General features: G+C 49.0%; 1 long non-coding RNA gene across 1 annotated transcript in view; it reads left to right on the forward strand.

Moving 5' to 3' along the window:
* LOC135913394 (uncharacterized) overlaps positions 1–8507 on the forward strand; it is a 128813-nt gene extending 120306 nt beyond the window's left edge. Inside the window, exon 4 of the long non-coding RNA XR_010567991.1 lies at positions 8470–8507. This is a non-coding gene — a long non-coding RNA (uncharacterized lncRNA). The remainder of the gene's footprint in view (positions 1–8469) is intronic.
* Positions 8508–17330: the final 8823 nt, after the last annotated feature.

The following is a 17330-nucleotide window of genomic DNA, read 5'->3' on the forward strand; positions in this document are numbered from 1 at the left end:
CCTTGTGTTATCTGATTTCATCGCGTAACGCGAATGGTGTAGAACTTTGTGGAAGGCACGCGGGTCCGAACGATTAGTCTGGAACATTCGACGACTGCTCTATAAAAGCCGACGCGCTTGACCCGCTGATCAGATTTTCGACGATCGCCGACTGTGTTCGCCGCTATCGTTGTGCTTTCAGTGTAGCCTGTTTGTGGGCACAGGTTCGCCCAATAAAAGCTAGTTTTGTCTTTCATGGTACTGCTACTGTGTTCTTTCTTCACCGTCACTACCACGTGACATCTGGTGGAGGTGCTAGTGCGTTCATGTACCGAACGCCGCCCAAAAGCCGCGATCCAAGCCCGAAGCCCGAGGACAAAACCGACACCGGCCAAGACCAGCGTGCTAGCCGCAGACTGCAAGGACTGCCCCCAGAGCACGGACTTCTACCTGAGGCGACAAAGAAGATTGTGGTCAAGACAACCTCAATGGCTGCCCCAGCGTCCCCCGTTATCCTACAACAACCCCGGGACCCACCGACATTCTATGGAGCAGCGACTGAAGACCCGGAATCCTGGCTGGAGACCTACGAGCGAATCGCGACATTCAACAACTGGGACTCCGACGACAAGCTGCGGCATGTCTACTTCGCCTTAGAAGACGCCGCCAGAACGTGGTTTGAGAACAGGGAGTCGACCTTGACTACGTGGGACCTGTTCCGTAGCGGCTTCCTGCGCACCTTTACAAGTGTCGTGCGCAAGGAAAGGGCCGAAGCTATGCTGGACGCCCGAGTGCAGCTACCAAACGAGAACGTTGCCATCTTTACGGAAGAAATGACCCGTCTGTTCCGTCACGCCGACCCGGATATGGCCGAGGAAAAGAAAGTTCGCCTACTCATGCGTGGTGTGAAGGAAGAACTTTTCGGCGCAATGGTACGAAGCCCACCGACGACCGTAGCAGAGTTCCTTCGCGAGGCCACCGGCATTGAGAAGGCACTCGAAATGCGGAACCGGCAATTCAACCGCCGCACGAACTCTACAAACTATGCAGGAATTCAATCGCTAGCCGCTGACGATCTGCGCGAGACTATCAGAGCGGTCGTACGGGAAGAATTGCAGAAGATGTACCCTAGGTCGCAGCTTCAAGTAGCCTCAATCGCCGAAATCGTCAAAGATGAGCTTGAGCGATCCCTTGGAGTTCCTGAGATGCAACCAGAATCACCGCAGCCCCAGCCGGAAGCGATGACCTACGCCGCCGTCGCCCGCCGCCAAGGCCCCCCTGCACGACCGCGCCAGGGACCTTTAACGCCACAATTCCATCGTCCACCACCGCCACCACCAGCACGCCCGCCCGTCGCCCAACGCCGCTACGCGAGGAAGACGGACATTTGGCGCGCTCCTCACCACCGCCCACTCTACTACCACTGCGGAGAAGCTGGTCACGTCTACCGCCGATGCCCATACCGGGAAATGGGACTGCGAGGGTTCGCCGTTAATGCGCCGCGACCACAGCTTGGTGAACGACCTCGCGATATCGCCGACTACCTCGCCGCCACTCAGTGGAGCGCTCGACGACCGTCCCGTTCGCCGTCACCAGGCCGCTACCTGTCACCGCAGCGCCGACCATACACTGGCCCAGCCCGGCGCCGCTCTGCGAGCCCATATCCGGAAAACTAAAAGCAGCAACCGATGGAGGTGCGGTTGGTGTTCGTAGAACTGACGAAGATCCTCCGCCGCCGACGAAGACGACGAAGAGACCATCTCGACGACATAATAACGACACGCCGCCGTCCCGGCGAAGTCAGGAAGCCAAGACTACACCGACGAAAGACGACTTAACGACGCGACGTTCCAGCTTCACTTCAACACGACGCAGCCGTGATCCGACGCCAAGACCTAACTGCAACGCCAGACAAAGGACCACCGACCTCGATGTGCTTCTCGACGGCGACGCAGTTACCGCTTTAGTGGACACAGGGGCTGATTACTCCGTCATGAGTGGACACATCGCCGCCCAGTTGAAGAAGGTTAAGACTGCATGGGAAGGCCCTCAAATTCGCGCCGCTGGAGGACACCTGATTGCGCCGACTGGAATCTGCACGGCAAGGATAACCATTCATTACAGGACTTACCCTGCCACCTTCGTTATCCTCCAGCAGTGTTCTCGAGACGTCATTCTCGGTATGGACTTCCTGAACCAACATGGCGCAGTCAACGACCTGAAGTCGAAGTCAATAACGCTGTCGGAAGGTAAAGCGATACCGCCGGAGAGCCCGCGTAGTTACCACGCCTTGAGTGTGCTCGAAGACCAAGTGAGCACACCGCCCCGCTCCAGCGTTGTTTTTTCGGTCGGCACCGAAATACCCGCTGACGTGGAAGGTGTCATCGAAGGCGACCAACGTCTCCTGCTAGACCGTGAAATTTGCGTAGCAAGAGGGATCGCTCGGCTGCATGGAGGGAAAACTGAAATGTTGCTGACAAACTTCAGCCAGGAGTTCAAGCACATCAACAAGGGCACGACGATCGCGTACATCGAGGAAATTCTGGAAACCAGTGATGCGTCTGTCCTCTCGGATTCCGCCACATCTACCCCGACGACCATGGTTCCCGAACCAGACTACGACATTAATCCAAGTCTCCCCGTGATTAAGCAACAGCAGTTCAGAAGTCTGGTCCGCGATACAAAGGCTGCTTTTCGACGTCATCGAGGATTCGACAAATACCAGTCGCCAAGCATCGCATAATCACCTAGGAGTACGCTCGACCACTCCGCGAAAGCCCTTACCGAGTTTCGCCGCGAGAACGCGAAGCTATAAGAGAACAAGTCGACGAAATGCTGCGCGACAACATCATCCAGCCGTCAAAAAGCCCGTGGGGATCCCCTGTCGTCCTGGTGAAGAAAAAGGACGGAACCCTACGTTTCTGCGTCGATTATCTTCGTCTGAACAAGATCACGAAGAAGGACGTATACCCCCTTCCACGGATAGACGACGCATTGCATCGGCTCTGCAACGCTAAGTACTTCTCCTCGATGCACCTCAAGTCTGGCTATTGGCAAATAGAAGTCGACGAAAGAGATCGCGAAAAGACCGCCTTCATCACCCCAGACAGCCTCTACGAGTTCAAGGTTATGCCATTTGGACTGTGCTCGGCGCCTGCAACGTTCCAGCGCGTGATGGACACAGTTTTAGCGGGACTGAAATGGCAGACCTGTCTCGTTTACTTGGATGACGTCGTTGTATTCGCCGGAAATTTCGACGATCACCTTAGGCGGCTTGCCACAGTACTAGAGGCCATCAAGTCATCAGGGCTCGCTCTGAAGCCAGAAAAATGCCGCTTCGCTTACGACGAGCTTCTGTTCCTAGGCCACGTGATCAGTAAATCCGGAGTACGCCCCGACCCCCAGAAAACAGCTGCCATCGCAAAGTTCCCGCCGCCCACCGACAAGAAGGCAGTGCGTAGATTCCTTGGCATGTTTGCCTACTACAGGCGCTTTGTCAAGGACTTTTCACGCATCGCCGAGCCGTTGACACGTCTAACTAAATGTGATGTTGAGTTCAAGTGGGAAACGCCGCAGGCCGACGCATTTGAAGAACTCAAACGACGCATGCAGTCGCCGCCGGTACTTGCGCAATTCGACGAGTACGCCGATACAGAAATCCATACTGACGCCAGTAGCCTAGGCCTCGGGGCTGTTCTAGTCCAGAGGAAAAACGGAGTCGAACAGGTGATATCTTACGCTAGCCGGTCGCTGTCAAAAGCGGAAGGCAACTATTCTACGACCGAAAAGGAATGCCTCGCCATCGTTTGGGCTACAGCTAAATTTCGCCCTTATCTTTATGGCAGGCCATTCAAAGTCGTCAGTGACCATCACGCGTTGTGTTGGCTAGCGAGTATAAAGGATCCTTCAGGATGACTGGCGCGGTGGAGCCTCAGACTACAAGAATACGACATCACTGTAACCTACAAGTCCGGACGAAAACACTCCGATGCCGATTGCCTATCACGCGCCCCCATTGACCCGCCGCCGCAAGATGACGAAGATGACGACGCCTTCCTTGGCATGATGAGCGCGGAAGACTTCGCTGAACAGCAACGGGCCGACCCGGAGCTAAAAGGCCTGGTGGAATATTTGGAAGGGCACAACGACGTTGTCCCCAGGGCATTTAAGCGCGGATTATCTTCCTTCACGCTTCAAAACAATCTCCTCGTGAAGAAGAACTTTTCACCAGTCCGCGCCAACTACCTTCTTGTTGTCCCGTCAGGACTTCGTCCAGAAGTATTGCACGCCCTACATGACGATCCGACCGCTGGAAACCTCGGTTTTTCCCGGACACTATCGAGGATACAAGAAAAGTATTATTGGCCGCACCTGACCGCCGACGTCGCCCGTTATGTCAGAACATGCCGAGACTGTCAGCGACGCAAGACACCGCCGACAAGGCCAGCCGGATTACTACAGCCAATCGAGCCTCCTTGCCGACCATTCCAGCAGATCGGGATGGACTTGCTGGTACCCTTTCCGACGTCAACAACCGGAAATAAGTGGATCGTCGTGGCGACAGACTACCTCACCCGCTTCGCTGAAACTAAAGCACTGCCGAAAGGTAGCGCAGCCGAAGTGGCGAAATTCTTTGTCGAAAACATCCTGCTTCGACATGGCGCCCCAGAAGTCCTCATCACCGACAGAGGAACGGCCTTTACAGCGCAGCTCACCCAAGCCATTCTGAAATACAGTCAGACAAGGCACAGGAGGACCACGGCCTACCACCCGCAGACGAATGGTCTTACGGAGCGGCTGAATAAGACCCTCGCCGACATGCTAGCGATGTACGTCGACGTCGAACACAAGACCTGGGATGCCGTCCTGCCGTACGTAACATTCGTTTACAACACGGCGGTGCAAGAAACAACACAGATCACGCCGTTTAAGCTGGTTTACGGCAGGAACCCGACGACGACGCTCGACGCCATGCTGCCCCACGTCACTGACGAAGAGAATGTTGACGTCGCTAGCTATCTCCAGCGCGCCGAAGAAGCCCGACAGCTCGCCCGCCTACGGATAAAGAACCAACAGAGGGCCGACAGCCGACACAACAACCTCCGACGACGCTTTTTTGAGTAGCAGCCCGGCGACTGTGTTTGGATTTGGACACCGATACGCCGACGAGGACTCAGTGAGAAACTACTCCGACACTATTTCGGATCCTACAAGGTCATCCGACGTATTGGCGCTCTGGACTATGAGGTCGGGCCAGACGGCATTTCGAAATGCATTCACAGCGGCGCCGGGCACGATCTGAAGTGGTCCACGTGGTGCGCCTTAAACCCTTTTACGGACGCTGACGAAATTCCTTATTTTTGTTGTTGTTTTCTTTGCTACGGGTGTTTTTATTTCGCTTGTATGTAGCATCGGGTCGATGCTTTTTAAGAGGGGGGTATTGACACGTGTACTTATCTTTATCGGGCGACCACGTTTCGCCGCTTAACATCTGTAATCGCACAGCGAGGGACGCGCCTGAATGTATCCGATGTTTCGGGAAAGTTATCGATGCTTCTACCCGGCTGTCTGTTGTCGCCGAACCTTGTGTTATCTGATTTCATCGCGTAACGCGAATGGTGTAGAACTTTGTGGAAGGCACGCGGGTCCGAACGATTAGTCTGGTACATTCGACGACTGCTCTATAAAAGCCGACGCGCTTGACCCGCTGATCAGATTTTCGGCGATCGCCGACTGTGTTCGCCGCTATCGTTGTGCTTTAAGTGTAGCCTGTTTTGTGGGCACAGATTCGCCCAATAAAAGCTAGTTTTGTCTTTCACGGTACTGCTACTGTGTTCTTTCTTCATCGTCACTACCACGTGACAATATCAATAAAGTTGTCTCCCTCTCTATCTCTGTTTCAAGTAATTAATCAACAGCAGCTCTACTTGCAATTACTGTGGGTACCATCATAATCACCAGCTTCTGTATATTCATTTTAAATACTATAAGGTTGCGCGCACTGATATCCAATCCATACAGTTTCACACAATGATTACCGGAGGGAACACCGGCCTTAGTGCTTACGGGAGCTGCAAGCGGGAAAGTCAAGCCATCGTGGTAGCGTTGGGTAGTAGATGCTTTTGTCTACACTTCATCGTTCTGGCTTCAAACGGCTTTGCGACTTTGTAAACTCGTCGCTTTCAACGAAGTATTGTGTAATAAATAAATACGCAATATTAATACTGTCCGACGGCTGGATTCAAGCACAGTATGCCTCGCACAGAGGCCCTATATTGAAAGCATTATGCCATGGACGCATGCATCGACAAGCGGCCTTATGAATTTCTCGCGCGCAAGCCAGCCCGCTCAGACGCTTGGCGCGTTTCGATTTGGCCAACTAGACAGTCTGCACCGTTGCAATTAGTAGCAACTGTGCGTGTTCGCAGAGTCCGCTGCACTTAGAAAAGTATAGGCTGCTCTGAAATTTAGGACAATGAAGGCGGGTAAAGCGTAATAAACAAAGCCATAAGAATGTCCGAAACCCCAAGCACGCAGATCAGACAAATCCATGTGTTACGTATCCTTCCCATGGTGGCTTAACTATTGCAGTGCAAGAGTTCCCTCTAGTAATTCTTGTTGGAAACAGTATGATCCCGTCACACCTGTCTGGTGTTATGCTATCTCTCTTTTTCTTTTCGTTAATCTGTTTCTTTCTCACCAATTCCGTTACGCAGTAGACAACCACCCACAGTGCACACCGGCAAAGATCCACTTCTACCGTTCAAGACCCTTTAGAACACCGGCTACAAACGTTTTGCTCCCTGATCCAAATTGTCATCTTCCTGTCTCATAACACTGTACCTATCATCCTAGGTACCAACTTATAACCATAATTTTACGACGGGCAGCACTCAATAAAGAGCTGCAGCTGCGCCAACAATTGCGTACAACCCAATACGCTTATTCCCACGGAAGTTATTTACAAGTATTAGGAGGGCGGTTTTAAAACGTCGTATTGCTGATTATCTCACGAATTATTTTCGCAGATATTTTTTTCTGCGCTAATAGTCGTGACTATTCGCTGGAGCACAAGCCTAACCCCAATATGGCATTTGTACGAAATGTGATGAAATTGCTTCTAACATTCAAGACACGTGTCCAAAAGTCTGAGCCAGCTTCGTATGAAGTTCGAATCAAGGATTCCCTGTGAAGAAACTCGCTCTAAAAGCCGCACCGCAATTAATATTGACTCTATAGGGTTCGCCATCGCGAACATAGATAGACATAGATGAGCCCTGCAAAAAAAGCTCATCTATGTCCATACGGTAATTAACTGCACCTCATTCGTAGGTTCCTGTTTCCGCAGTAGCGAAGTTTCCGACAGCGGCCTCACAGAGCACTATTAGCCGGAGAGATCTGCTCATTTCGCATAGTGCTCGGGGCAATCCTCCACGCTGCGTATGAAGGCTCGCTAAACAAGTCCATTTTCAGCTGCAGAAGCAAAGACTACACTTCCCCCCCCCCCAAAAAAAAAAGAAAGATTCCCGCGCGTCATCATTCACCGCAGTGTTTTGAATGCTCATGATCATCTGCTCAAAACGCTAGTTGATTTACGCCCCCTCTTTTACGCTACTTGCAACAGCCCAAGTTGAGCTTCCTCTAACTTCCCGGTGCAGGCAAAGGGAAAGGTGTCTGTTTGTAGTTGGCACAGAAACACGGTGGTACATATAATTCCCCCATTCAATGTACCGCAGTACCTTTTAGATTAGAAGTAAGAGCAATGGTAGAGTAAAACATACGAGAAAAGGCAGCATGCTTTTCGCGGCAGTGAGCGCGAGAGTTCGCCATAGGCGATGGCTTGCAAGAACGCGGAGGCCAGGCCTTTCGGAGGTTGGGGAGCAACGGCAGCCAGCTCCCTGCGCAATTTTTTTGATGGCCTGGGGTTATCGCGTGGAGTAAAGGAAAGACGTACTGTAGGAGCCAGTTGCAACGCGAGCATCTGGCGTGTGCTCTTATGTTTATTGCGTGTCAGGTGGTACGCTCAAAAAAATGCACACGCTGGCAGCGCTTTACAAGCGAGGAGTCGTTCGGCGTCCCAGCGCGGTGACGGCGCCTGTGCGCAAAGCGCTCACGCCAAGCATGAGAAATGCAGCCACGATGGGAGGACCACTTCCCTAAACTAGAAAGAGCGAAGCCTCGTCCAGAGCACAGTTTACTGTAAGCGACAACCATGGATGTTACGCAGCAACAATTTTACTCGTGCTCGACACGTGCTTGTCCCGTTGTGGAGTTTGATTACCCGATAGGAATCGTTAAACGATTTACCGTACTTTTACGCTAGACGCTTGTATATCTTGTGCATTACTTGCCTTCTTATTGTCATTTTTCAATTTTTATATACATCGAATTAGCGCTACGTGTGTTTTTTTAAGCATCTTTCTCCAAACTTGGCTGCTTTTGTTCCGGGCTTCTTAACTTCTTTGTATCCGACTTTTGCAATTCTCTCAGTGTGGAGAAAAACGCCACGTGAAGAAAATCGAACCAAGGCATGCATTGAGAAAGGACTGCAGAACAATGTACGAGTGAAGAAGTAGCAGTGGAGTGACGGCATATCAGTAAACATCAAAGAAACTTACGCATATATCGACTGCTGCATGTAAGCCTAATCTCCCTTTTTGTGTGATTGTGTGTGTGTGTGTGTTTTGTCACATTGACGATCACGTACTTACGGCGCTGGCGGGATTTTACGACTTTCGTTTATCTTCGCATTCACCAATTGTAGGCCTGCAATGCGCAGCTGCGTATCAATCCTTGTCGTCGATGGGGCCTGGCTGGTAGCGGCCAAACCGTCTGATGTGCGAAACAGCAATACCTTTTCTAATTTTTCTCCGATCTCCTGCTCACCTGACCGCTGCATAGCCAACCGGCTATCCACTACTGCACTCGTGGCTTACTGCCACTCTGCAAGTGACTTACCATTCTACGCCATTAACATACCTCTGGGCTGGCACTGCTGTTATGTTTTAAGAACACGCGACCGTTTACAGACTTGCCTGCTGTGCGCACTCACGTACTTCGATGTTGCACCCAACTCAAAACTACATTTTCTTCCACCATCACATGTTCTTCGGCAGCATACTTCATCAAAATGCTACCACCGAGTGCAAACATCGTCCATCACTGGGGCTGGCAGATCGATCACGTAGCTCTGAGGCAAAAAGAACGATTTGCGCGACCATAGATCCCGCTGTGCCAGTGAGCAGTGGCGTGGACTTCGGGCCCGAGTGCTGAGGCGCGATGTGTGACTAGAATGAACTATCGTGATACAACGGAAGTTAATTGTCTACAAAACACCGGCTGTGTATCTCATCCGGAAGATAAACTTCATTATTTCTCGTCGGCATGTTGTGCTAGTTGTCTTTCATTTCGGGGAAAGCATTCTGGAAGCTTTGCGCGCTGTGATGGATGTTGGGCCGCTATTGTTAGAGTAATCGACACGGCAGTCAGAGAGAATTCGAGCAGCACATTCTCTATTATAACATTACAGAAACCTTTTTACGCAAGAACAAACATAGAACGCTTATAAAATGTTTAACGTTCGTGTTTTCGCGGGCTATACACGCGAGATGAAACGTTGTACAATTTCTTGTCCTGTCATCAGTGAGGTTGGTTGTACACGTAGCTGGTGACAACGCAGGACAACTATAGGTGTGCGCCTCCGCTGTGTTACGCAGGCCAGGGAGGCAGCAGCAACCAGCAACGCCGATATACCTCTCAGGAACTCAGGAACAAGCTCGAGTGCCCGGCCTGAGACCCCAGGCCAGCGATGTATGAAGGATCGTTTGAAATCATCAGGCCCATCCAGGACAAGAAGATAGGTTGAGCAGCCATCGTGCGTTACCGAGCCATTGCGAACGTCAGGACAATGCTGGTAGACAACACTAGCCAACGAAGCCAACAGCCGTTCCGATAGAAAGCTGCTGCCGAGAAACCAAATGGCGCTACTATATTTCGCCTACTATGTCGCGCTACTATAAAAAAACACCAACTCGAAACGCTCACTTTCTCGCTGCACGCGGCTTTTTCCAGGAGCACTACAATTTCGACAATAGCGTGTGGAAATTCTCTTCTCTTCAGTGACAAAAATACTCTATTCCCTGTATTGAAGCATTGGCAACGCCAAATGCAATGCGCCCTCTCATAATTTCCTCGCTCATCTGTGTTGAAAGTTGATGGTGTGTCGTGCAACAGACTACTGTATCGACTTCGAACATTGCCAATGCGTCGCCTAGTTCTAAAATGACATAACAATAATAAATATTTTCTCATGCGAGAAATATTTTACTGCTATTTTCAGGTGCTTTCTTGAGAATATAAAGATCGACTTCAGCTCACACCTTTCCGCTCAAAGAAGAACAGAATTTTCATTATATACATCCACAAAACCTGCTGAATTATGTCTTGCCCTACCAGTTGTCGTCTGGAACTGCTAGGAGAAGTCTTTTCAGAAATTGTTTACGGGAAGGTGAATATATGTCGTAGCACATTTTAAGCAATGATATCTTGCAGGGGGTGTTAATCCTTTGATTTAAAAATATGGATGACATTACTGCTGCTTGGCTACAATTTCACAATTTCAGCATCTGTCCTAAAGTAAATCACTGGACGGATCATTAGTATTTATTTATTTTTTTATTTCACGACCAGTATATTGTGTCCTTCGAGCTACACTTACAAGTGCGCCTTCTGCTCTGTGCCCAATACCCTCTACCGCAAGATATGGGAGTGTGGTCATAAACCATCGACACCACACATAACTCGAGCAGTCGAGCAGTCGGAGGCCCAGATGACAAGCCCGAGCCCTGAATACCAGCATTGTTTGGTGAGCAGGGCCAAGCCATCAGCTCAGGCCCACCGCATCGTGGACTAGGGAGGCGGCCCACCTGGGATAACGGCACCGTCAGCTCATCTTTACAAATACAGTTTATTGCTCCTCTAGGATATTGCCAGCCTGGATCTTGGCATGTAATGTCTGCCTATTGAGCCAATCCACCTAAACGTGTTGAATTGTGATCTATGCCCAATGCGACTAAGAAAAAAAAAATTGTTCCAAGTAAAGAGACTCACACACACACCTGCCATATTTCGTGTTTATACTGCCACTGCTACTTTAAGTGGCCTGAAGCTGAAGGCTAACCAAGAACTTCGGCGGATTATAAGCATCGAGCAGCGAATGATGAAGAGGTATTTAGACAGATGTAATAGATATAAGAGAAATTAGAAGTAACAGGCAGAGATATGATAAACCTAAGGCAGAGATATATGGTTTACAAGTCATGAGATCAACTGCGGCAGATAATTAAAATTCTTTTAAGTTCTAATTTGGAAGTGTTACGTGCCAAAACGACGATCTGATTATGAGGTGCGCCGTATAGCGGGGCACCATGTTTAATTTTTGATCACCTTGGGCCTTTTGATTTGCACCTTAGACTGACTACACAAGCATCTTTTTTCTTTTTTTTTTGCATTTCGATCTTATCGAAATGCTATGATCGAACACGTGACTTCGACCTCAGGAGCGCTGGTGCTTTCGCTTATTATGAAAATAAGATTTGGTAGGCGCATATATCTGTATAACATCCGTAGATGATTAGATTGGGTGACCTAACTGGATAATAAGAAGGACGCAGCAACTGTGCCACTCGATCCAGTTCAACCACCTGTTTCCGAGCACATCACTTCAGTTTTTATTATTTTTATTGTTTTGTTTTACTTCTTGCAATGCCTAAGCAAAATGGCCAAGCTAGAAGTACCAGTTTGGCGTTGGGCGACTTGGTGCACGTCTAACAATAATGAATTTAGCAGCAAAAACACGATCATCAGTGGGGAGGACACAAAGACGGTACGAGCGCTTTCCTGTCTTTTTGTACCCCCAACCCCTTCCATCTCTGTGATCGTGTTCTTGGCGCTAAATTCACTTTTGCTCGAGAAGGCCGAGGGTCAACAATGCACATTACTGGGATGTTTACAAGCAGGCGGTAGGGTCTATTAACACAGCATCTCTGTATCGTTGAATAGCACTTGTACCCTAGTTTACTTAAAGTGAGAGGACGAGGTGACGGAGAATGTGAGGATTATATAAATTTCTGCACATAGGAGTCCTCACATTGCCCGGTTGTTGTAGCATATAAGCTGTGGATAAGTGGATACGCCTAACTTGCTCACCGGCTACAGTTCGTAAATTGCAATATGTGCTGTAAGGCAAGTAATTAAGAACATACTTAGCCATTTTTGTTAATTAGTCGAATATGTATTTCGATTTTTGTTGCAAGTAACGTCCGCCTCTCTGACAATCTAACTGAAGGACAAGTGTTACGTCATCTGCAAGAGTTATTTTCAAAATATGCCATAAAAATTAGAAGTGACCAGCCTCTATACAGCATACGAAATATGGATCGCGTCAAGCGTGTGCGATGGCACACTGCAAAAAAGGATTTCTCGCTTGATGTTCACCGTCATCTGCCATGAAAGATGATCACTCGCCATTGCAATGAGTGTGGTTGCTATCCTTTGTTTAGCAATGTGACGATTCTTGGTAGGGGCAAGGGCAAAGAAGAGCGTGAAATCTTGGAAGCGTACTTCATCAGTTTATTAGGTGATGTCTGCGTTAGTACAACGTCGGTGCGCTTACAAGAAAAAGAATTTGAATTTCTAAGTCGGTCCCGATAGAAACGGTGCTGTCTTTTCATGCTATGTGATAAGTGATGATGCGGTTGCGCATGCTCTGCTGCCTTTGCTGTGACTACACCGATTCTAATAAACCACAGTTGATAGACCAGTTGTTGTGTCGTGAACTTCTTCTCTTGTCCTTTGTGTTTTTGATTGGTTTTTTCGTTCAAGATGATCACTGCACCTCTGGTCTTGCACTGCATCGGCCAACGATATCTTATTTTGCGCATTCTTGATGTGCTTTCCTTAGGAATATTTTACCTTTCAGATAAGAATCCGCACGTATTGAGGACTTTCGTCGGCGCTGGTGATAACAAACTTGCTAAGAGCGCCAACCCGACCTGATGCTGCTTTCCATTCCATAGCAAAACTAAACACAGAAACAAGTACGTTCGTTTTCGTCGCAAGCAGTAAACCGGACTGATGGGGACTCGGCAAGCCTGAATGTCTTTTCTTCCTGTTCCTTTTTTTTTCGTTCTCTTCGTTTAGGTGGAGGAACCTCTGTCTTGTCAATACACGATGCCGCATTTTTCACGTCAACAAGAACATTTTTTACCTCCAGATGGTGCGCCGTGGGTGGACAAGACTTATTGCCCAATTTTCACGTATCTTGGTCCAGCGCTGTCAGGCTTCGTTTACTTGCAGCACTATGTTGGTCTTTTGCAAACCTTCGGCGCAACTCGGCTGCAGTTCTCACACGTTCCCCAACGTGAGCCGAGGTCACACGTCTTGACAAGCAGTCCTAATAAACAGCAAGTCGCTGACTCCTGGCGGGGAAAGAAGGCACGTATAGCCCTAAAGAAAACATTATCATCGTCTCTGGACGATTTCTGCCCTCTTTTGTGCCACTGTTGTTTTCTTTACTTGAGCTGCGCGAACACCTAATCAGTGCTACCCCAACTACTGTCGAACATATCCCTTCATGGAAAGAAAAACCGGAAACTTGTGCAGCAGGGTAGTTGTACTTGGTTTTGCTTTGCGTGACAAACAAAATGAGTGGTATGATAAAACGAAAACGACGGTAGAATCGTGATCCAGCGTGGTTTCAAGCCATAGCTCAGATGGAAAATATTAGTGCGTGCTAAAGGATGTCTGTCATTACTTGAGCGATGTGGAAGGTTGCCAGATGAGGCCCCCATTTTCTGCCCTATTGGCTAATCACGTCAGGCCGTAGCAAATACCGGAATTTTCTGTGTCAGTTCTGCCAGAAGTATACAATATTTACCCTTTAGGAAAACTCGAGTCAATGAATGAAACTCTACGTCAAGTCGCAGTAGAATGGACACTTATTTCGCTAAATGAGAAGCCAATTATGAGATATTTGAGGTAACCATGCAAGAGCCTATGATAAAGGTAGTCAGCTCGCAATTATAGCGATAACTGGTGAACGAATTAGCTCTAACCTTTTTAATTGTGCTAATCGGGAAGGTGTCAATTACGAAGTTGTAGACAATTGTAACAGAGGTCAAAAGAACATGTATCGAGCAGAGTGCTGAGCACAGGTTCTTTTTCTTAATTATCCTATTGAATGTCAGGAAATAAATAACTACAAGCTGCTTCGCAACTGTTCTCAGAAGAACGTGCACTTGGTCTTGTTCGCATGAGGCGATCCCTCTTTTTTTAAACCACGGTACGTGATAGGTGGCACAGCCTATGCTCCCTCTCACAAGTAATTCGCAGCACTGCGGAAGCTGCAGAACTCCTCAGCCAATAGGGTGGCCGATCGGCCCTAGAGATTGGTTAGCCCGCACCATGTCACCTGCTCAGCGCCTGATTGCCGCCCTGGAGGTACATGCTCAACTGTTGGTGAATTGACGCAAAAAAAAATGTTTTGTAACCATTTTGTGCCTAGTACGTGCAATGACGCCCGACTTTTAGTCAGCCAGATGCCTGGAGCCGCCGTGGCGTCGGGGAAGTGCGCTCTACTCGCGCCCCGGAGGCCCGGGTTGGATTCCCATCCAGACCAAAATGTGCGAAATTTTCTCTTTACAGAAACCTCTCTGAGAAATTTCACGTCAATTCGAGCATTTTTCGACGGGTTTTTAGTCCTTGCACCATTGGCCATTTTTGGTACCATCTTTCGGCCACGCCGACTACGACCGATTTTCGCTCGACGGGGCATATAATGCCTTCGCATTAAAACGAGAAAGAGACCTCAGGAGTGCCAGCAGTATAAGAGTCTATTGGTCATTATTCTACACCCAATCCCTGTATTAAGCGGTCAGAAGTGTAATACATGTAAAACATATTTCTCTTCCCCAACAATTTAAATGCGTTATCGTCAGCGTAAAAACCTAGTGAATTCGGCTGCTGCAAAATGGCTACCACTTACATCTTTGTGCAATTGTATCTTTGCAACATGCAATATATAATGTCAATACTACGTAGTTGAGTCAACGAAATTGAGCTAAAGAGATATTGTTCAGTTCAAGAAATTCTCTCGGTTAGGGTTTCGACTTCGGGTAAGCGCTCACGAGCAGGCTGGGATGATTTTCTTTGATGCCATGTAATAAATTCACTTTTTTTCGACTTACACCATTGTTTTGTCGTCGGCTATCACCGAAGTCTTCAATATATATAATGACAACGCTTGTTGCTCTTGTTTTATGTGTTTTTTTCTTTCACTTCTGACTACCATGCTAAGAACCGAACAACCAGATAAAGGCATTAAGTTTCTTGAAACCTTGAATGGGCCCTAAAGGCGGTTCTCTTATTACAAAATCTTATTACATGTCCGTCTCTCGAAAGCTGCAACATTAGAATTGGCTCCGATGCAGTCAACGACAAAACCGTTTTGCTTTAGGTAGTGACTACAGTGACGGGGCCCGGCACTTTAACATCTGCACTACAGTGACGGGGCCCGGTACTTTAACATCCACACTACGGTGACGGGGCCCGTCGCTTTAACAACAACACTACACCGACGGGGCCGTCACTATGTCGGTATTGGGGGCGAGGTCGACTTACGGAGTCGCCATCTGTCGGAAGCGCCTCATACGCGTCGGCGTTAAATAAAGGTTAAATAAACATACTACGCGGCAGCCCTCCTGAACAATTTTGCAAGTACTCTCGAAATGGCAGTATTTTACCTTTAAAATAATCATGTTGAACAAACAGAAAGCACATAATGGTTTACAAACGCTATCTCTTTGCCTACTACGTACAGTAAGCTGGGACTGCGAGCGGTCGCCGCAATCGATTCCACCGAACCGGTTTGCGTGAAACGTAAGCAATCGCTGAGAAAACTATGTGAAATATGTTCTTATAGTGGGATGGCTGTCTGTGTAAATAAATGTAGCATAACAGAATGAAGCTGCAATGCAGCGATCGCACGGGTTCGCGGTGACAGACTTCGCGTCTGCATGCATGTCCTCGCGCAATGTTTCGCTTTCGCTCCGAGCACGTTTTCGCACCGTGCCGTGAGCTTTATGCCGCAGCATATGAGCATTTGACAGTACGCAAGCTACCATTGTTGCATGGACACTATCGGAGCTGTTCAAAAATAATTTCGTTATAGCTAGGGTCTTCGACGCCTACAGCGACTTGTGATGTTCCGTCGCGATGATTCAGTCTTAATTTTCTTTTTCTTTTCTTCTAAAGTCTTGGAAGCTTCAATATCATTATTTCTCAAATTTCATCGAACTGCATGTTTATCAGTCTTCTAAGCGAGCAATTACCCGCTGCTTCTTTTTCTTAATTCAGTAGAATATTGATTGTCAGGTGCTCACAAGCAGGAACATGGGCCGTGACTTTTTAATGTGTTTTTACCGTTCCCCTTCCATTACAGTGAACTTTATTATAATCATCATAGGTGGTACAGTGCATACGCAAAAGATTGTACATTCGTGGACAAGTACCCATTGCGGTCGTTCGATCCGTATGTGTGCAATCAATGTATTCGATTACTGCACGGAAGTTGCTGACATCGTGAAATTCACGTGGTGTTGTGGACAGTACTGGAATAAAATACCGCGGTCCGTAAAGTGCTTGGCATCCCCATAGGCGCCAGCACCGAGAAGCTCATGCAGCTGGGGGTCCACAACACTTTCGATGAAGTTGGGTCACAGAAGTTAGTCCGCTGGACTTTAACCCGTCAGGGAAAGGCGGTGCGTGCTCGACGCGTGGTCGCGGGAGGCCGTCACGGTCTCGCCGTTCCCGCGCAACGTGCACCCGCAACGCAATGTAGGCACACGCCGGGCCCGGGCCGCACTTCTCGGATCCGTCGCCGACGAACCACGATCGGTCGCGTTCGTCGACGTCGCCCAATACGGTTCGTCCGACCGGTTCGCGGCGGCCGTGGTGGATCACAGGGGCAACCTAATGCCGCGTCCGTGCGGGGCAGGTGTCCGGATTGCGGAGATCCATTCTGCACTTTAGAACACATGCTCTGGCGGTGTCCCTCGTTACGGGACCACGGTCATCTCACCACGGAAGAAGAGTGGGAGGAGGCGGTCAGGCACGGGCTGCCCGTCCCAACGTCGGAACGGATCGCGGCGGCCCCTCCCTCATAAGGGGGTTTCGGAGTCGCTCCTCAGGACCTTAATAAAGTTCACTGCCTGCCGTGAAGTGCTCGAAGTTGTTTGCATAGAATGTTTGAAAGAAGTGCGGCCATTGACGTCGCTACAGTGTTGACGTAAAGT

This window comes from Dermacentor albipictus, chromosome 3 (assembly GCF_038994185.2).
Source record: "Dermacentor albipictus isolate Rhodes 1998 colony chromosome 3, USDA_Dalb.pri_finalv2, whole genome shotgun sequence".
Lineage (NCBI taxonomy): Eukaryota > Metazoa > Arthropoda > Arachnida > Ixodida > Ixodidae > Dermacentor > Dermacentor albipictus.